We start from the raw sequence: 22,149 nt of genomic DNA, 5'->3' as shown, positions 1-22,149 counted from the left end.
AGGCTGGCTGATAAATGAAAACAAACATGGCAGAGACAGAGCCGGTGGCGTTGATGCGTTGGGTGTTCGCTACAGGAACAGAAGGAATCTGCTTGACCAACAATTGCTTCGCGAACACACCGATTATATAAAAATGTACTCAATAACTGTGCCCAAACACCTCTGAGGAAGAATCCCATATAGGCATCACGTACGTCAGCCGGCCACAGCTGGCCATGTACAGTCTTTGTCAAAAGTAACCAGGCTGCATGGTTTGCTTCTCATTCGTATAATAGACCCCTCGCGTCTTCTCTAAAGATCAAAAACTTCTTTGAAGGTGGGGGCAGGGGTTCTCCTCACCATACAGAGATTTGGAGCTCGAGGGCTGGCATAATAGCTTTACTATACGACTGAGAAGTAAACCGTGCAGCCTGGTTACTTTTGACAAAAGCTGTACGTGATGCTGATCGAGATCGCAGTAGTTCAGTTTCACAACTGAGCTTTGACTATTGCAAAACATAGGCGGTAGAATAATGTTCTTTATTCAATCGTGCACTGGTTTTCGTCATGCGATATGATATCAATACAAATGAGTTCGCAGAACTCATTCGCTCCCTGATAACATTTGTTCCCGCTGTGAAGCTGTTATCTCACAGTAACCTTCTCCGGCGGCCACTTACAAACTGTAGCGCTTTTTAATGCCGGGAAAAGTTAATTTTCAATTTTGTACGGATCTGAAAATTGATCCGAACCAGGAAGGCCGTAGTAAGTCCAACGGATGTCCTAAATCGGGTGTCCGTTCTCGGACGCGCTTCGATCTTCCTTCGGATGTCCGGATCCGGATTCGGACGTACGGATCTTAGCCGGACGTCCGTCGGACATTGTTGGCCGTGTGGGCAGTACTCTATTTTAAACTACTTTTTCCAGAAGTTTGTTTGGTGACCGTTCGCGTTAACTGAAATGGCCTAACTTGTTATCCACAAACTAGCGTCGGCGACGACTGCTCCTGGCCGTAAAGCACTGCTCGGCGGTCTAGGTCACACCGGCGCTTCCCGTTCATCATATGTGCGCCCAGCGATGTAAACAATAGTTGACTTCAGCTCACAGTTCTCGTAACTACACTCGCTGACCATTGGCATTTGGTTGTGAATTCGCTATTCACAACCGCCGCAATCACAGACCTCACCCTGTGGACTCGCTAGGCCTAGTCGTCGCGAAAGGGAAGGGAGTCGACGACTAAAATTGATTTCGCAAGCCCTTGTCGTTGGTGAGTGTTCACCTGTGCACATTTGAAATAAAGCCGTTCATTTCGCTTATTTCTAACACGGATAATGTAGAAGCGCGAATATATTCACGCTCAGCCGCCGACCTGCCGAGAACACGAAGGCTGACTGCCCGTCGATCGAATTCGTCGGTGTCGTTGACCTAAAAAACTTTTCCCACTACAGCAACATTATAGTCCATTAGATAGTTCACTATAATCACATGCTGCTGTTGACCGTGACAGTGTTATTGTCGGACTAATGTGACCGCAATGACTGCCGCCGTCGTCTTCATTCCAAGTCTCGAATGTCATTCGACTCAGATCCCATTCTAACGTATCCGTGTAGCACAGGTATAATTCTCCACGGTAATCAATTACATTTCAGATCGAGCCATATTAATTGTAATCGGTTTGCTATTTTCTGTAAGGTGTACAAGACTGATGCCAAACCGAGCTGTGCCAGCTGCGTCCCCATTTTCTACCTGAGCAAGGAATGCGGTTTGTACCACTGCTCATTGTAATGAGGTGGGGGGAAAAGGGGAAAAAATATTTTTTTTTGTATTCACTTCTCTTTCCTCGGCTGTTCTGGGGGAAGCGGAGACGGTAGAGGTGAAATACCAAGAAAGCAGACACGAGGGACAAGCGGAAACCGGTTCGGAGAAGGAAAAGAAGAGAAGAAGCAAGAATCTGCCTGCAGAAGGAGAAAAGGGTGAAAGACATGAAGAAAGGCTGCAAAGGACGCGTGGGTTCGCTCATTCGTCCTTCCGCGAATAGAGCGCGACCCGTCATTGCGCTGCGTGTAACTGGCAGCTGCTGTCGGGTGTAGTTTGCACTTCGCGCCTCTGGACGGTGCATCTCACGCTGTCTGCTATGCGACTCTGTGGTGTGCAGTCGCCGAGGGAATAACGCGTTTCGATAGCCTGCCAGCAGGCTTACTTCGCGACGACGTCATCAATCCTGGTAAGTACTGTCGAACGTTTATCTGCTTGTATTTTGTAGAAGGGTGAGGAATTACTTTTGCTCATGTACACTTTCACTAAAATAATTCAATTTCGTCATCGTCTTTCCGTGCATCTTAGAATAAATATATGCAGACTAATTGTCATGGTGCAAATTCCGTCGCACCCTTATATCTCCAGCAATAAGTTTTGGGCGCGAAGCTTCTACATGTTTTCGACGCAGTCGCCTTTCATCAGCTCTTGACAGCGGGTGTACAGGGTCAATCGCACTTAGAGGGAACAAGGCTCCGCGTGGCTTGCGACCAACCACCATTGCGACAAAGCCGGTAACAAACCCGTGCAAAGGGGCGCATGACACGAAGCACCACTTCGAGGTCCCTCTTCTCGTGCGCCACTGTGCATTGATTCATGAACGGGTTCGATGCAAAGGCACTCCGCAGGCACGCGGCAACGCGGAGCCGTGTTCCCTCTAAGTGTGATTGACCCTGTACGTTGCAAATTGCATGCAACCTCCAGCATGAGTGCAGCTAATAGGGCATTTAAGCTTCAGAGGTTGAGTCCTACTTTCATTTACGAACCTTGATGATTGCTCTGAATGGTTGAAATCTAAAAAATAATTGAACTGGAGACCAAAACTTTCTATGATGCGGCCCAATGCCATTTGGCAATCTTTGTTCCAGACGCACGTGGTTCGGGTGTCCACCGAGATATGTGAGACAGTTACTGCATCATTTCCTTTCCTCAAAACCAATTTTCAGTTCTTTCTCCAAGCCGCTATAGCCGTTCTCAAGCTTCACCCGCAAAAATTTTTCTTTCGCTATTTCACGTCAGTAAACCCTCACAACAGTTAAACAACTTGCAAAATTGCCGCTGACTTAGAAGATATTTTCCAAAAAAAGATTTTTTCCCCAGTCTGCGTTATGACCCTTACGAAAATGGCAGATATGGGCCAGATATATTTTATATATGGCTGTATATACTCATATATGGGATCATATACAGTTAAATAGGTCCATATATGGTCGTATATGCGGCCAGATATGACCATGGGAAACCTGATATGCCGCAATATACGGCTATATATGGGTGTATAAGACCACAAATACGGGCAGATACGGCCATAAGGTACCTTATATAGTGCCATATACTGCTATATATAGTCGTATTTGCGTCCTTATATAGATGCTCTTTCTTTATATGGGGACCTTCAAATCCTTATATGGAAACAATCTCGCATATATGGAACACATCCGACCTCATATATGGGATTCTTGTGCCATATACTTCCGAACTTATATAATTAACTTTGTGTCAAACATGATATTATTGGTTAATTAAGATGGTGAAACACACCGCACAACAAGATACTAAGCTTTTTATGATTGAGGCTTCAATCAAATTAGACTGCTATTACGTAGCGGTGTTTAATTAATGAGAATTAAAGTACAGTGCTATAAATCACATTAAACTTTGCTACGATTTAAATGCACTAATACATGCATATATGCGCTTTCTATCTTCGGTGGACTTCGAACCTTCCTGACGAACTAAACCTTCCTGACTGGGTCTAAATAAGCGGATTACAAGTCCAGCGAGTTGGTTGCGATCGAAATCATAGTTTCTAGGAACATTGATAGATTATAGAGTCCCGAACGTACAACAAGCGCTTGGGGATCGAACTCAGCCCCTTCGCAAACGTGATGAATACTCAAACCATCAAGCCGGTGGTGCGGTGTACGTTCCTTCTTTGGGCGCGGTTCCCCAAAACTATGTCGTTCTTAAGGAAGGGGAAACCTGCATTGTTTGCGGTAATGCCAGACAATAAACGTTTGCAAAACCGCTGCAGCATACAGGCATTTCTTGTCCAGGAGCCTAAATAACACATCGCTGCTTGCGGCACAGGGATGAAGATTAAAACGCTCTAGTATAATTGTCTGAGAAAAAATACAAAATGTTTGGAAATTCATCTATCTAGAGTTGCCAGCAAAACGTTTACAATGCAGACGAGAAAAACTCCACAGCTGCACGCAAATCTTTTACCCATCGCCTGTTCCGCGCCGCCGAGTCTCCGTGGTATACTGACCAAGCTCGCCATTCTACTCCGACTGTTGTGCCACAGCTGAACAGTTTGTAAAAAATCTTCTGCAAATAGTTTTTGATACTATGCGCGTTGGTCTGTTTCTTTTCACCTCAACTTTTTCTTCCCTTCATAATCAACCCTCCCCTGCCGGCCGATATTCAGATGCCAGTTCTGAGACCGGCAGTCACGGGGAAGCAAGACATACTTTATTTGCGTAATAAATGAGTCGCCGCTGTGTCCACGGTCAGCCACCACTCACGGCAAAATGTTCCTTACCCTACTGAGCGAGAGATGGCGCTGCTGATGCGGTGAAAAAGCGGACCCTCGAGAACCCCCCCCCCCCCTCCCAGAGCAGCAGAAAAGCGACACATTGCCGCCTTCGGCAGTGCTCAGTTAGAAGATAGCTGGCGGGTGGCTAGTCCAGCTCCGTGTCACTTTCTCTCTTTCTTTCGCTCCGGAAGGCACGCCGAGGGAGCCAGAGCTTGGCAGAGGGGCGCTACAAGCGCGAGTGAAAAGCAGCGTCTCCCGCGACTCCCCACAATTGACCGGGCAGCGTATTTCCATTTCAGCGTACGTAGACGCATCGGCCGCTAGTTGCGCTGCTTGTATGCAACGTCACATCCGGCGTTGTCATGACAACATTGAGACGCCACTGTTCGCGCTTTGCTTGGGCATGGAGGAAGAATGTGCTTGGGAATGGCCGTTCGCGTCGTCTGTCAGCCGCTCAGGCCACTTCGGCTACTTCGTGCTCTCTGGCTTGCACGACTGCCTCTGTGACTTCTCTGTGCCTTCGTGTTTTTCTGTCTGGCTGGCACGAGTGCCTCAGTAACGCGTTCCTTATCGTTTAAAAGGAGATAGCGGGAGTACAGTAAGTGTTCAACGCCGTTCGCGTCTGTCAGCCGCTCAGGCCACTTCGTGCTCTCTGGCTGGCACGACTGCCTCTGCGACGCGTTCCTTTTCGTTTACAAGGCGACAGCGGGAGCAAAGTAAGTGCATTAATAACACGTTCAACGACGAGGACCGCACGACTGCCAAGGATCGGAGTTTGCATGCTTCGTGCCAGCAAAGAGTGCGGTGCTGGGATCGAGCAAGAAGACTTCAGTAGCGTGGCTTTTTGGGCTTGTTGGTACATAGCTCCAATACACTGTAGCGTAGCAAAAGACGAGGACACAAGAGACGAACACTACGAGCTCGTCTCTTGTGTCATCGCCTTTTGCTGCGCTACAGTGTATTGGAGCAAGAAGACTTATCCATCCAAACACTTAGATATGTCTACAAGTAACCGCACATAATGATAAAGGTCGAGTGGTCTATTATTTACTTCACCTCAACCATCGCGAAACTGGGAAGTTGTTCTTTAATTCCCTCCTTAACCTGGCTAATTCCTTGGAGTTCATTACATTGCTTATCTAAAGCAATCGCTGTGGATGCTGTTGTTTACTGAACATAGTTGTGCTTGTCTTGGGCTCATCGAACTTTCTATTTGTGGTGGCACTGTTCAAGTGCACGTTCATTTGGTTCAACAGGCTTTCTGCTTTACTGAAATTCTGGTTGGTCAGCTTTATCTGTTCTCCTGTGGCATTCTATTACTCAACAGCCTTTGCCCTTACTCGTGCATATGGTGCTTTAAGCATGCGTAACGCCTGGAGATGTGGCCAAAAAAGCAATGGAGGATTCAGCTATCTTTTGACGAGTCAGTACTGTAAGGCTTGTAAAACAATAACTGTATCAGCCCAAACCAATCAGTATAGTTGGCTTATTCTTAAGATGAGTGGAATAAGCATGTAAATGGTCAGGAGTCAACATCAGACACGAGCATCTGGAAAAGGAAGATTGTCACACAATTTGAATATGCCATTTGTTAGCAGGCATTATTACTCAGGGGCGTGCCTTGGGACATGCACCAAGAGCGCTGTTACCTTCCAACTTGAACATGTGTCTGGCATATTATGGACAAATGTGAGCTGTTGAACAGGTGCAGGGAGCTGCCACAATTGCTAAACTTTGCACATACATACAATAACATAGACTTCTCTTCCGTGTGGCACTTTACAGAGCTGAAGTGTAACCAGAGAGCGTGCTCCTGTGTTCAAGTTGGCAGTGGATAACCCTGTACAGAAGAAAGTTGAGTTAGGTGGGAGCACAGGAAGTGCAATTTATATTTCAATTTTCAAAGACGCTATTGTCTGGTGGGACATCAGAAGAACTGCCAATTTTTACAGATGCACAGCAAGCCAGCCACTGCTTGTATGTGCATACATACTTTCACGGATTATCAAACTGTGTTCTATAGAACCACCGAGTTCTTACTGGGTTACCTGAAGTGTCTATATCCAAGCATGCATGAACCTGGAGCTTTGCTTTACTCACCTCACTTTCGGACTAGTCGCAATAACTGCTTTATAGGTTCTCACTATATGGCCAGTCATCATTCAATGAATTTGAGTATTCTTCTAACAGGCTCTCTCTCGCATCTTCATTTTGTATGCATACGTGTACAGCACAAAGGGGTATAAACTAAGATGCATGGCATTCCTCGGCACCTCAAGGAAGCTTTTGTAGTTCTCCAAGGGTCAAGAAAGACTGAGAAAATCTAAGACATGCATGACGTGCAAGAGCAAGATGTGCGCTGACACAATTTATCCAAAAACAAAACAATAAAAGAGATCTTCCAGCAGTACTGTATCTTTGAAAAGGTCTTTATTCTGGACGTTACTATTGCAGACACATCAAGTAGTGATGAAATTATTCCTGCTGCTTGAAATACAAGTATGTCTGGAAAAGAAAATGAACAGTACAGTGAGCCACAGTCAACATTTATCCATACCTGTGAATAAGACTTCACCATGTTAGCCTTAGTGCACGTTTAATACCCTCTGGGGATAATATTTTGGTGACGATGCAAATCCGCTGTAGAACCATAAAGCATGCTTACATGCTTACCGCGTTCTTGTCCGATATTACGGTTTTTTCCATCTGTATATACCTTTTTTTCGATTTGCCCCCCTCACCCAATGCTCTTCGGGGCCTGTGAGGTACTAATAAATAAATATCTGCACTGTCTTGGCGTCAATACTTTTGCATTTTGAGACGGTGACATTTGGTCCCTTTTATTACACGAACAATGGGATTGTCATTCACAAATGAAACACACGATTACTTTAGCACCAAGTACAGTACTGCCATCAAAGAAGGAATGGGATGGTAGGTCTAAATATGCCCTTTCAAGACTTTTAGCCTGTTCTACAGAAAGCATTTCTACAAGTTGGGAAGACAAAAGAGTACTCTGCAGGCTCACAAATGTCTGGAGGAGAAAGCCTATCCACAACCGTTTTTCTTCGCACTTAAAGCAGTCCAGCAGCATGTGGGAATTTTTAAATGAGTAGGGACCACAAATTTCGGCCCATTTGTTCACACTTTGAAATAAAACTATAGCTCAATTGGTTATATCATGCTGTTTCAGCAGCTGCAGGAGTTGAGATAATGCTAAAAACTAGATCAAACGCTACTTTGCGAGCTTTTGTTCCAACTCTTTTGCCTGCCTGCCCCAAAAATTGGCAAGACAACAAATGAAAAGGCAGCACATCACTTTTTTAACCTTCTTGTAGTATTAAGTCTCAACCGATCACGGTAACCATAGCCAACAGGCGGCCCGTGAAACCGAAATGTGAGCTGGTTGTGAACTGTGAACCTGGCTGAGGCGAATTCCCTGTCGTGATCTGTGTTTGCTGATAACCTGTACACTCTAGAGAGCTAGCAGCCAACTGAGGCTTTGAATACAGTTGAGCCTACTTATAACGAACCTGACAGTCACACGGATTGCGTTCATTGTATCTGAAATCTGTACTAAGTGGACTTGCCTTATTACAGTCAAAAGACAATGTCAGATAAAAGTAGCGTTTAATTTTTTGAAAAGTGCACTGTGCACGTTTGTTCCCTCAAAGTAGACCCTATCAAGCCAATTTTCTAAGCTCTCAAGCTTGGTCATATGCTTCTGGCCGAGACCCTTCTGGCTGTGGACAAGTCGCTTTAGGGATGCGATAAGTGTTTGAGGTGTTCACAGCCAGTAGCGGAGGGTCTAGAGCTCCGCCTTCAAACCTTGACTAAGACATAAGGGCCTAGCAACGAAGCTACTACAGTGTACCTTTCTTTTATCGGGAAAGGAACACCTCTTGTGCCAAAAACGTGCTCTCAGCCTGTGCGGTAACCCTCTTCTGCAGAGGAGGTTGTGCTTCGGAGGATCTGGGTTGGGGTTGCCCTCACTCCAGCTGTGACTCAGAAATGGCCTCAGTTTCGAGATCTCCTTCCTCGACTTGGGTGTCCAATATGTCAATGCAAAGATATTGAAGCCAACACTCATCACTTGCTGTGGGACTGCCCAGCACGGACGCCTGGAAGAATCTGGCTCTTAACAGCATAGGTCGGCACACTCACTCATGAGTGCACTCATATCGCCTCACACCTACGTCAGTGAGTATGAGTGTGAGTGAGTGGATGCGAGTGTAGGTGGTCATGAGTGTGAGTGAGTGGTTGTGAGTGCGAGTGAATGGATGTGTGGGTGGTCATGAGTGTGAGTGCGAGTGAGTGGATGTAAGTGGGAGAGAGACGAGTGGTGATAGGACATGGGTGAGTGGCGGCAAACTTCAGGCGACAGCGAAGTTTGACGCATGTGCTAAGCTATTTTCGTGTTCACAGTTGAGGGAAGTAAATATTCACGGGCCCTCGAGGCAGCATAAGGCATCATGCCAGTGTCTATTTACAACCGAAGCAGAGGATTACAACGTCACACGAATAGCAACCTTTCGTTGCTGTTCACCTTACTAGTTCACTGTTGGTATGGGTGCAGGCCAAATTCGCGGGTGCAGTTTTGTCAGCTCCCTTTATCGAATTTCACATTGCCACTGTTGCAAAGGCAGATGTCTCTTTACATGCCTCCTACACGGCTCGAGCTCATATACACCCATGGATGTGGAACCCATGGCTGCAGGATCAAATACAAAAATTTTCAATGCACATAATTTCCGCAGGTCAGCATGGAAACTCATAATGTCAGCTCTTCCTCCTTTTCTACCAAGTTCTCAGAAGCTTAGAAGAGTGCTTCGAGTCACCGTTCTGTTTCAACTCTTATCTAAAGCCCAGAATATTGTGTGCCTATGAAACCATAATCTTTCCAACAATAAACTATTAGATCTTTTTGTTCATTACACCTTGAATTTGTTCAAGGAGGCCTACTGTACAAAAGGAGAATCAGCCTGTGGCAGTGCCGTTGCCGCCTCCATGATTTAATGATAAAATTTGATAATGAGGTTCATATAAAGTGCATCTGGCCTAAGTATACAACAAATCCTATCATTTCCACATGACAAGAACTTCGATTACTCTAATAAAAGCACTGTATTACATTCGAAACCTATCCACGCCAGGTGTTCATTAGCCTATATCATACTGTAAACCCGATTCTTTTTGCACGCGTGTAGGTATGAAGCTGCGCTCCAGTCGTTTAGCTTAGCACATGGCACATGACATTTCACAGTTCATACGACCATTTTAGATCCTGGTACGAGAAAAAAAACTTTGTAAAAGTTGAAAGCATAGAGTCGAGAGTTTTCTTGGCTCATGCAAACAATTTCTTTTTCATTTGGGGGAGGACGATCTTCGCACGGAGCCCGCCATTGTAAACCACCCTGCATTGCAGAAAAGCGGCCAGAGCAGCCAGCACAAAAAAGTTCAGACCCTGTGATGAACTGGAACACTTCATGAAGTCGCAGCTCGGAAGCACCCTCCTTGAGTAGGAGGCAGCCCAATCTGGCAGCCTGATTCCACGGACAGCAGCCGAACAAGCTAGGTCAGCTGAACCGGTTCCTGCTCCCTCTCTCATTCCAGCAGCCAGGTACTACCTACGTAGCAGAGTAGTGGACAGGGGGTTGATTTGGCCTCTTCCGATGAAGACCAAAAAACCAAACCTCCTCTGAATCTATATCCATTCAAAACTTGAAAAGCCGTCAACTCCGTTACTCTGAAAACCACTGAGAGATGACAATCCCAGAGTTGTGGCCAGGGATAATTACCATTTGAGCAGTCGTGGCAACTCTTAACGTCTAGGCCATTTCTTACAAACATGTGCAGTGGTCCATGTTCCCACACACCACATCACTTGAAAGTGGCAGCAAGTTAATGATTTAGAACATAGGAAAAGTTCATGAAATGGAAACAGCCCATGAAAGGACAAACATAAAAAAGGAACTGAAACAAGACAGTGCACCATGCAACTCCTGCTTGATGAAAAGGACATTACTGCACCAAACTGTACTCAGAAATAGCAAATAGGTAGCTTGTTTCTTGGAAAAAACAGTGCTAAACGAAAGGACAACGAAAAAGAGTACAACAGGACCGGCGCCGGTCCTGTTGTACTCTTTTTCGTTGTCCTTTCGTTTAGCGCTGTTTTTTCCAAGAAACATGTACCAACTAGCTCAACTCTCCGTTTTATTGAGGTAGCTTGTTTTCATGATATTCTGAATTTATAAAAAAAAAATGGAAATTAATTTTTTTGTTCACTAATGTATATCCACCTATCAAAAATTATAAGCACCAATAGTGGTGACCAGCAAGCAATAATTTGCATTAATTAAAATTAATTACATTAATTTAGAGTTCATTTAATTTTGCGGCTCTTGCCGTAAATTCGCCTTTTTGCTGTAAAGTAAGAACATCTCGCATTTAAAAAATTTTTGCATTTTTTATTTTTATATTGATGTGCCAGAAAAAAGTAAACAGCATAGCAAGCTTGGTTGATTAAAACTCATCTACATTCTAAATTTTTTTTATCCTGAACCCGTCTGAACCGGTTCAATACAGTCTGAACCGTTTTGAACCGGAATGGAATGTCGCTCTGGAGCCAAACCCAGAACTGAACCCAAAAAGTGTAAACCCGAACCTGAAAAAACTCCAGTTCGACACCGTGTTGAAAACTGCACCTCATAGTATTTAAAAAAGCATTTTGGTTACATGTTGTTTTCCATCATGTTTTTTGTGGACATGTATTTTTTTTTATAACATAGATGTTCAAGTTCTGTACTTTTTTATCAGTTTCAATTGAAAGTTTTATCATAAGGAATGCTTTTGTAGAGCACTGAAGCCTAGTTGTCACAGGTTTTTGTTGTGATCACTTTGCTTCATCATGGTGACAGTGCCTACATAGTAGATGAGAAGGAGGAAGTTTCACAGCAACAAGCCAGATTGTCGAAGAGCTGGTTTCACAAAAATGGTGTCCGAGCCCTCGGTGAAGGCAATCCGGAGGCCTCCTACCACAGAAACAGCCTGCCAACTGCACAAGCAGCTAAGCCAGTGTTTGTGGCTTTATCACTGCCAGGTCATCTAAGAAAGTGACTCCACGGCAGGACACTCAAAACCACCGAATAAATGAATCAGCTGATTTGATACCGCTGTCCTAAAACAACATTTCTTGGGACTGACAGGTTGAAGACTGCAACTTGCAGTGATGTAATATATCTATGGTGATGATACAGCAGAAAGTGCAAGTTTTAAATACACATAGCATCCAATCAAGTGTAAGCCGAGAAGTTTGTCTCAACCGGCTTGTCAAGCAGCGTGTTGCCTTGCTGCTGCCAAGGAGCTTGTTGCTGAGTTCTGAAGTTCCTCCGAGAGCAAGAAACGTCAGAGAGAATAAACATGAAGGCTTCGGAGGAGATGCCAATAAAGTCAACAAGTGCATGTACTCTGCTGGTGCATTCTCAACTGCTGTAGTATATGTGCAAACATAAAATTGCGTTTTTCTCAAAATCACCCTTTTGAAAATTTTTGATCCTTTTCTCAATAACTGACTACCTGACCGACTAAACTGAAATTTTCTCGGATTGTAATAAACTCCCTTGCAAATAGTTTGAAGGAAATAGCAAATACTGGAACTGTGCATATGACATTAGTAAACATGGGTAATAGGATCGAAATCGCCAGCACTCAATAAATAATTTTTAATCGATTTTCTTTTGTCCTGCAGCTTACGTTCCAGGCTGCCGAACGAAGGTTCTGTCGCCATAGGTGTATATGAAATCGAATGACGTATACAAAAGCTGCAATATATTCACTGCTTTGTATAATTTAATTCCTGTAAACTTATGCTAAGCTGCTTCAGAGGCCAGAATGACAGCAACTGGATAAGGAGCTAATATAGAGCAGTTTTTGTGGGCCTCACGTGATCTTATACTCACTTATGACGTTGCAACCATTGTTCGGCAACCTGAAACCAATACAGAAACTGTGTGGCAAGAGAAATTCAATTAGAAACTATTTTACTGAGCGTAGGCAAATTTCTTGCAGTAATTCATGCTTACTGATGCCTTACACAAATCCAAAGCACAAATACACTAAGAAAAATTTGATGTGTCTACACCTATAAGGTATCAAGGCTATCCACAAATAAATCACACAAGACATGAGTCGGAATTTTTATGACGACCAGGTTAGGAACAAATGCTTTCATATAGCATTGGTTCAGCACTGAGCACAAGAAAACTTTTCGCCAAATAAGGTAGTAAACCATCTCGCACTGAAAATAGCACCAGGGCTGTTTTTCTCTTGGAGGACTGAATGGTTACACCTGCCTCAATTTGAATTAACCTCTTTGAGCACTTTGACAGAATTGCTGAGAGCATGACATGGAAAGTGAAAATTTTCAATCCTTTTTTTTAATGTGAGAGGCCTGTCATTCACAATGGCATCGAGACAGAGGAGCCATTGTAGTGTTCACTTGCCACATTTAAACAACGCAGGAAATGAGCTTCTTGAACAGCCTCAGTACAATCACTGATGTCATTCAACGCCAATGCTCTAGCTGAACGCAGCCACAGTGTTGGCCAAGACGCACACTGCTTTGCGCGAACACCTTACTCGGTTGGGCCTTTCTCTGCTTTGACTGCCACATTTTACTGTAACATTAGTATAGCTGTTCGGCATCGGAAAGTCCGGCTTCACAGCGGAAAATGATCGGTAACCTGCTACTTGTGCTCACCTCAACTAGCAAATGACAACAGCGTCCTCATTGACTGCTTCACAGTGTAAATAAAGTCGGCAATGTGCGCTCGGACTTTAGGCTGGTTTTTCTAGCAGTGTCGGGCTGGCCCCAGTAACCTGCCAAGTGCAGACTGCAGGCCTGTTAATACTGCTTGTCAGCATGTTTCTGAGCTGTGTGCAAAAAAAAAAAAAAATGCATACAAATATACGGCAATGCAGGTCTCCCGAGCCCCTCAGACTTCCTTTCGCACGAACAGGCGTATTACAGTTACCAGCTTCACGGGGGCTTCTTGTACCTGGTCTGCAGAGAGGAGATTAGCTGTTCTTTTCAAGTAACGAAAATCATTACCTTGCATATCTTATCGTCAACATCACCGGCCAGAAAACGCGCTGCACAAGTTCACCGCAATCCGGCCATTCGTTGCCACAGGCTCCTCTTGCATCTGCTCGTCAAAAGGTTCGCTGTAACTGAATGCAGGCACGATTGTCAATTCGAGAAACCGAAGCGATGCGGACTCGAAACGCTAAAGCAGCCGAAAGCAAAAACCGCCGAAAGAAGTCGCACGCTTTCGAATTTTAAAACTTCCTGCAACATTCGCAGGCCGCAGTAACGCCATCTGGTGTTGAAATGTGAAAATATTTTATGCGCTGTGATTCGCACTTAGCAAAGCTAGTACCATGGCTAATTCAGTCCAGCCAGGGCCTATTTTTTTAGGCAACTTAACCGAGCAACGTTTTTAATAACATCATGTGGAGTTATTTCGCACCTTTCTGCCGACAACCGAAACGGCTACATTTGACTATGACTGCCTTAGCTTGAACATCCAAATCAAGCCGATCCACAGTCGGCGGAGTCTTGTTTGAGTTAAAATCGAAAATAGAGGAAGTTTATCCCTCATTCGTTCTGCTTTTGGCGCGAGGAGGCAAAGCGAATATCACGTGTGTTATTGAAAGGCAAAGAATATGCCTAAAAACCCAATAACACTGACAAATTCTCACCGAAGCGGGTGAATTGGGCGCCGCCATTTTGACAAAGCTATTTTCCTAGCATAAGAGCACGCGCGCTAAATTCGAAAGAGAGCAAAGGGAGCGTATGTAACGCGAACATACATACATAAAATCTAAATTCAGGCGTATACAAAGCAAACTTACAACGTTACAAACTTCATAAACGAAACCAAAACATGACCTCGCTCGTTTCTTTTTTTAAATCCAAAAAGTTTAAAAGCATTTGAACACGATCCGAAATCAAAACAGCCGTGTGCTGCTGTTGCATTTATAAATATACCGGGAGTTTCAGCGAACACTTTCAAAAAATTTTATAGATAGACTTTTTGGAGGAAATATGGCTTTTACGGCACAGTATTACCAGTGTTGGCGAACACCAGAAAACTGGTGAATCGTCGTGAGTAGTAAGCTAGTTAACGAATTTTCTTAACTAGCTCACCTAGGCGCCTAATTGCAGTTAGAGATTTATAGCTGGTCTTTAGTAACAGCCACATCAGTTTTTAGAAATCAGAAAACGCGATTACTCTTGGCACTGTGGCTCAACAAAATTTGGCTTTTTCGACTAGTTACATGCACTGTAGCAGTTGCTTTACCTCGATGCTTTCGGAAGCCCGTGGTATTTTCGCACGATGCAGCCAGATTTTGCCAAGTCACGACAGCGAGGGTAACCTCGATTTCGAAACTCTAAAAACTGATATAGCTATTACTGACGACCAGCTACAAATCTCTAATTGCAACTAGGTGCCTAACTCTACTAGTTACAGAGGTAATTATTAAAAATTAGTTAACCAGCTCACGACTTCAGACAAAACACCACTTTTCTGGTGTCTGCCAACACTGGTAACACTGTGCCGCAAAATTTTTACCCCAAAAAGCATATTTATAAAAATTTTCGAAAGTGTCCGCTGAAACACTTGGTATGTTTCAACATGAAAAAGAAAACAAAGCAAAGAAGTATACAAAGCAAACTCACGTACGAATCTCATAAACGACACCGAAACACTACTTCACGCGATTTTATTTCCTGCGCTCTTCTGAGCTTGGTCTTGTCTCCAATGCTATATGTCCGTGCTGGCAGTTCACGGACTTGCTGCCTGCGGTGGTCGACGACACAGCACTTCACAGTGCTGAATTGTAGCTCTCCTCGTGGAAAACAATGGCGGAGGCGGCTACCTTAGATTGTATAGAAGACCTCGAGTCCTCTATACCTGATGTGAAAGTGTTCCGCTCCAACTTGCAACATGCCGCAGATGCTGACCACTGGATGCAGTTGTACAGCACTCAAATCAACACTTGTTGAATCACTGAAAATGTGTGCACAAACAGCATACCGTAAGACTGTATTTTGCATTTGTGCACTTGGTTTTTTCACAAGTGAGAAACTGTATAAAGTGAGCGCACTAACCTAGCCTATAGCTTTGTTTCATCTGTTTGCCAATGTGATAAACAGTGATCACAGAACAACAAAATCTGCAGCCTCAAACGGGGGTTGGCTTGGATACAAATGCCCCTGAAGACCCTCCAGAGGATAATGAAAGATTACTTCGAGGCGAATTGTGATTGAGCCAATTTTTGTGTGCGTGTGAAACATAACGATAAACGTTTGATCTTTTTGTTTCGTTTCTTTTGCGACTTGTGTAATTAGTGACCATAACAATCACACCACGATCATTTAGTCGCATAATAGGCTGCTTATTGCCGTCAGTTAATTCTGTCTAGAGTACACCTTACTGACATGCCAAACTGCTTTTTTAGGGTAGAAATGGTTATAGCAACGTAATAGTTACAATGAAGAAATTCTGATTCCCCTGTAATGATGAGGTTTGACTGTATGAGTATATGAGAGAAATTCTGCCAAGTCGAGCACTCGAGCATAAAGAAGTGCAGTAAAAAGAGTTTGGAACATTTAAACACCATCACCCAGTTGTTGGTGCATTGACTTCCTTAAGCAGAGAATGACAATGCAAGGCGGATGGAAAGAAATCAATGTTACACATTTACTCAGCTGTTATTGCATTCCTACCAGGAATGAAAGCATTGCCTCTACCTCTCAGCGAAGGATAATGGGTGCTCATGGTAATACAGCTTCTCATGTGATAATGTCGTTCCTGAATGCTTGTGCGTGCCTGCTGTTTTTAAGGCTTGAAGATGTTTTGAAATTTGAGTCGGATTACAACTCAGATAATGCCATTCCTGAACGTTTGTGCGTGCCTGCTGTTTTTAACGGTTTGAAGATATGTTTTCAAATCTAAGTTTGGTTACAACTTAGATTTTGTGCACTTTTGTTTGGTTTACAGTTGATTATGTCACATGTTGATGCTGCATGAATTTGTACATTAACACTCAGTATGACCTGCAAAGCTCTAATGGTAAGCCTATGATGGTTCACAGCTTCTAGCAACACAGCATGCTACTACTTATGGCCTCAATTATCCTGGCTGGCAGGTGGACGACAGGTGCAACCAATGTGGCAACATAGACCACAATGACATACTTCCTCTGGCATCACATCGTCTCCATGCAGATATCTGCACACAAAAACGAAATTTTTAGTTTATTGTCCATAGTCCATGAATGCTTTAACGTGTTCTGTCTGCTCCATCATTTGTATAGTCTTCACACTTAAACATTTTAGAGAGCGCTGATATTTATATTTACCACAAAGCATGGTGAACCATTCTGTGCTGCCCCACACGCTGAACGATTACCGGCGTTTTCTGAATTAGGCACACACGGCGGAGCCCGTTTCAATGTGAGGTCAATCGTAAACTTCTGACTCCCAAGAATGAACGATACAACAACCTACAACTTCGGGCTGCAAAGAAAATTCTCAAAATTCTCAAATTCTCAAAGTCGCAAAGACCAAAATTCTCATAGTAGCAAAGATCAAGATAAGAGTACTTGTCAAGGAGAGGCTACGATACAGGCGTGTGACTAAATCTGCCTTGAGCTAAAATAGGAGAAGGGAAACTTCGTCTGCTCAGGCTAGTCAGCCACGTGGAAGGAAGGAAAACCTCAAAGACGGCATGAAATGAGACAAACACGAAGAAATTATATGATCACGGCAGGTGTCATTTCACTATTATACCTGTTTTCGAAAATTTATCTGCGCCTGTGTGTTCCAGGGATGACAACACATTACCTCGGCGTAACACATTTTTGACCAGAGGGTAGTCAAAGGCTCTTTAAAGTGATGCAAAGGATTGTGGAAAAGCAACCTGCAACAAGCTAAATACAGATGTTTCAGTCAGAGTGAAACAGGGCCAAGAGTCAAACTCCCCAGGTCAGAAATCAGCTTTTCATGTAATTATGTTTGCAACAACCCCTTCTGATCAGTATAAAATTGCAATACATGGCAGTGAAGCTCTTTCAAAATTGTGAAATTCAGTGAAACAAGTTTACTGTAAATGTCCACAACTGAACTGCTATAGCCGACAATTATCATGCACTGAATGGTACCGAAGCATTAGTCAGTGTCATCAAAAATGCAAGAAGCCATGAGTGTGATGCAAAAAGAATGCAGCGCCTTACTCAGGTAGGCTGTTGATACCTTTGCCGACTAACTGATGCTGAAATACTTCAGCACTGCAAATACAAAGCAATGCAGAGAGCTTTTAAGACGTGTTATGCACCACTTTTGAACAAAAGTATAGCTGGAGATGACTGAATTGAATGAAGAAACTCAAGTGAAATTATTACAGCCATCAGTGCACACACCATCAGCAGCTGCCTTGATTGTCATGTCCAGAACAGGTAGAGAAGCTTTTTTCTCTAGCAGCAGGGACAATCCAACTTTCATCAAATGTAACGAAGCACTGGAAGTCAAATGCAAATAAGAATAAAAAAATAGTGGCTAATGCTTGAAAAGCTGGGAGAATGTGCTGCCAGAGGAGAAAACAGGTTATAACAGCACTGGCGTCAGAACCATATTTGCTAGAAATTTATTCCAGAAGGAGCTTGATGGAGAGATATTCTAATAATGACTTGTAGCACTGACAATCAAGATGTTTCACAAAACGATTAACACCTATAATAAGACTGATAACACCTGAACGAAGACATTGTGGAAGATGTGCCACCAACTCCAGAAAAGTACTTGACCTGGAGACATTTACTTTCCCTACCTGAAGCAGATGCCTTCAGACACTGTATGCACAAAAGATGAAATGACAACAGAAAGTGGTGACCAGAATGGTGAGCTGCAACAAAAGGTGACCTCCTCACCACAAGAACTCCCAGCTCACTCTCTTCTTTTCTAGTAGCCATCTACTTTTCCGATAAATGCTCCTCCCTTCAAGGACCTCACAAGCCCTCAGCTGTGGTCTCTTCCCAAGATGCTGAAACCTTTTCCATTGGAGGCTCACCGGAGCTAGTTTCGCACTTTACAAAATTATCATTGACTCTGCCTTGTGCATTGCAGGTCATACTGAGGTGAATACACACGTCCTTCCTCTCATTCTGTTTTGATGTGCGGTATGCCTGTCTTCATACAACATCTCTATTTTCTATACTGAAACACATTTGAGTTTTAATTTTTTTTTGCAGGGAAGGTGTCACTAAGTTACTGTAAAATTGTATTTTGCCTCTGCTGGCTTTCTTGTGCATAGTGGTGTAAAGTGATTAACTGTTACATGTCCGATGTTTAAGTGTATGTATGTATTGGTATGAATTTGGTACACTACTACATTTTTTACCACTACTTTAAGAGAATGTCATCACGGCATGCGCATTTAAGCTATACAAAACAAAAGACATCTATATTAGCTTGCACGTCACCAAACAAGAATGGCCTATGAATAACTGTAAATAAAGATAAGCAAACATTCCAAAGCACCAAAAGCCTTACTGTATGCTGAATTCGAGTAGCAGCTCTGCAACAGATCCAAAATGTAGTGCTTATGCCTGGCCGTCTATGAACGCTCTGCCAGGTCTGGCACTGGATACATGCGGCCCTTCCACAGGAGCTAGAATCGGACAACTGTTGGGGTTGTGCCTCAAAATGCTCAATGACAACATTCCTTTAATCTCAATTACTTTATGCTATTGTTGCATGCACTCTATATGACAAGTACAGCATGGCACGTGTAAGGCTGTGCATTACAAGGGTAGCCTAAGTGTCAAACACTCAGCTGGGGGTTTATTCGGGGTTTATTTAAAATAATGTCCTGGAAATACACTAGTTAAAGTGCGCTGTGGCCATATATCAGTTGTTATACACACAAAAATTGGATTCCTTAGAAAGGAGACTACCACACACACAAAATATAAAAGTAAATATAGCCAAAGCAGGCAATCTTTGGTTGCAATAAATGTTACAGCTGCCAAACTGCCACAAACGACTAAAGCCAATCAAGAAAATCCGCAAAACAAAAAAAGGACCCGGCAGCGATAAGCTTTATTGCATATGGCTGTTCTTATACCCAGCAACAATGGCCCCAATGAATAGAAATTGTTTAAAAGGTTTTGCAGGCATCTAAGATTCATGAAATGATAAGTCTTGAAATCACCTCTGCTCAACCCTGTACTTGTGTTGCCGCAATTTGAGGTGTCATTTTCTGCAAGTAAAAAAAAAAAAAAAAGCTGAGTACAGTTACTCGGTATCCGTAGCATTCATAACTGAGGCAATGTAATACTGTGAGAGCAGACATCGCAGAGAAACAAGCCACAGCCAGAGGAGATAGAGGGCACCCTGAAAATAACCTGCAGCACATCTCATTCTTTTAACATGGCTACTCAAGGCTCACAGGTGACCTGTCTATCAATGAAATAATTTGTCTACAGACCAAACTTGCTCCTCGCATAGAATCACTGCAAATAAAGGCAAAAAATTTAATCTAAGCTGCACTTTTCTGCAGCAATTTCAACAAGCAGCATCTGTTAGCACATAGACAATGTTAGTAACATGAATGTTTGGTGCTTACCACCTTGCAACTAATGCACGCACTTTGCGAGTACACACAAAACGTACACAAACTGGTCCAGTCAGTTGTGCTTTTTTCTTGCAGGTAAGCACGTAAGTCTGCTTATGCGGAGCAATGTGAAAGCATGTGTTTTGAGTAAAGGAAATGTTTTTTGAGAAAATGATACAGTAGCTCTCAGATCTCCACATCTCGGTGAACACCGCAACCGCACCTTAAGGAAAAATGTGGCCTCAGAAAGCGTGCAGTTGAAGGTGCATATGTCATTGGCCCGAACCCCTGTCACAAGCTAGCATCCAACCTGACTACCATCCAATCCATTGTATTATTTCTTAACGCAGGAATAGCTCACTAAACAGAAACGTGTTGCTTCTAGCAAGAGCGGTAATCTAATGTCGCTAGGGCAAATGCACTGCTCTCCTCCTTCCATCGGATCAGAAGTTAATCGCGATACACAGCCATGGTACAAAATATGAAGTTGCGACCAACCTTTCGCAACAAACAGTAGTCACTCAACCGCAGAATAATAGACGAGTCACATCGCAGTTCGCAGCAGCCTGTGACACGACATCTCCCTCGCTTGTCCTATTTCTCCGCTTCCGAAGGAACGCCGAAGTGGAGGGCTTCAGAACAGAAGTTATTTTTTGCCAAAAGGAGATTGCAGGGCAAACTGGCTCTGTGAACAAAAAGGGTAAGCAAAGCGAAGGAGTCGCCCGATCGACTCACGGCGCGAACAGCCATTTGCAAGCAAAACACGAGCACGCCAGCAGCGGCGTTCCAATGTTGTCATGACAACGCCGGATGTGACGTTGCAGACAAGCAGCGCAACTAGCGGCCGATGCGTCTACGTACGCTGAAATGGAAATACGCGACCGGGCAGACCTGTCACCCCTCCCATTGAGCCCTTTCTCTTGAAAAAAGACCAGTTCCGCACATGCTTTACACGTGTTGGACTGCCTGGAAATCTGTTTGCGCTGACGCTTCCTTTTTCCTTCGTGCTAGAACGCTGACGAAATTAAGAGGACTAGGAAAATGTACAAGGGCGATAGAAAATAATGTGAACAGCATGTTGCCTACGCACTGCGAAACTGGAATTCATGTCCGTAGCGTACTTATGTTCGAATTAGGCGCCGCGCTGTTCGCATTTCCTTCTATCGCGACAGTACCCTCTCAGGTGTAGGTTTCAAGAAAGAGTGGTCAGTGATTTTTTTTTCTGCGCCGACTTGAAAAAAAAAGAGAACTGACAGTGCATCAGGTCCACTTCGTGGAGCAGATTGTTGACGAAACCGTCGTTACCGTTGCGGCGAAATGTGTGTCGCAAGTAAATGGCAAGTTTATTTAAGACGCGGAATTCGAGCTTAATGCCTTTTTTTATGGCAGGGAAATTTTCGCAAAATACTTAATTTTGTTGGGTAGCTGAGCAGTTAGATGTACGCAACTTTCTTTGCCAAAGTTGGAATTTCATTACGTTTTTCGCTGAATAATAACGAGTATGTGTTTATTTGGACGTAAAATAAAGATAGGCGAGGCTGAAAAGAAAAACAAACACGCGCGAAATGCGTTTACCAGATGCTGGCTTACGGCTAACAGAAAAAATGCTCTAGTTTGGTCAATCACTACGCAGTGGTTGGTACATTTAATGTAATGGCGATTGCAGCGCACGTGCATTCCCAAAACAATTTATTTGCAGAGCCATCTCTCATATTCAAACGCTCGCTCATGTGCAAGCTAATATCTTTACTACTTTTACTTTGAGACATTTTTTACATCTAGCAAAATAACTTCGGAAATTGAGCCGGGCGTCACACAAAGGAACAATGAGGCGATCACTGACCTTGCCTCACACGCGTCTGCCTAACGCAGCTGTTGATGTCAGCCTCCAAAATATTTGTTTGAGTTACCCGACCGGCG

At 43.7% G+C, this 22,149-nt stretch overlaps 1 long non-coding RNA gene across 3 annotated transcripts; it reads right to left on the bottom strand.

The window, feature by feature from the left end:
* Positions 1 to 6,965: 6,965 nt before the first annotated feature.
* LOC149357013 (uncharacterized) lies at positions 6,966 to 19,870 on the bottom strand. Of its 3 annotated transcripts, none has more exons than XR_016291773.1 (3): positions 15,529 to 19,820; positions 13,662 to 13,780; positions 6,966 to 10,179 (listed from the first exon to the last, which is right to left on the bottom strand). It is a non-coding gene; the product is annotated as an uncharacterized LOC149357013 (long non-coding RNA). The 3 variants fall into 3 exon arrangements; XR_016291775.1 differs by having other exon boundaries at positions 6,966 to 7,057; XR_016291774.1 differs by lacking the exon at positions 6,966 to 10,179 and adding an exon at positions 19,828 to 19,870 and having other exon boundaries at positions 11,629 to 13,780; positions 15,529 to 15,624.
* Positions 19,871 to 22,149: the final 2,279 nt, after the last annotated feature.

Source organism: Amblyomma mixtum, chromosome 3 (genome assembly GCF_055824585.1).
Source record: "Amblyomma mixtum isolate Tamu chromosome 3, ASM5582458v1, whole genome shotgun sequence".
Classification (NCBI taxonomy): Eukaryota; Metazoa; Arthropoda; class Arachnida; order Ixodida; family Ixodidae; genus Amblyomma; species Amblyomma mixtum.
This window is presented reverse-complemented; position numbering and strand designations above follow the sequence as displayed.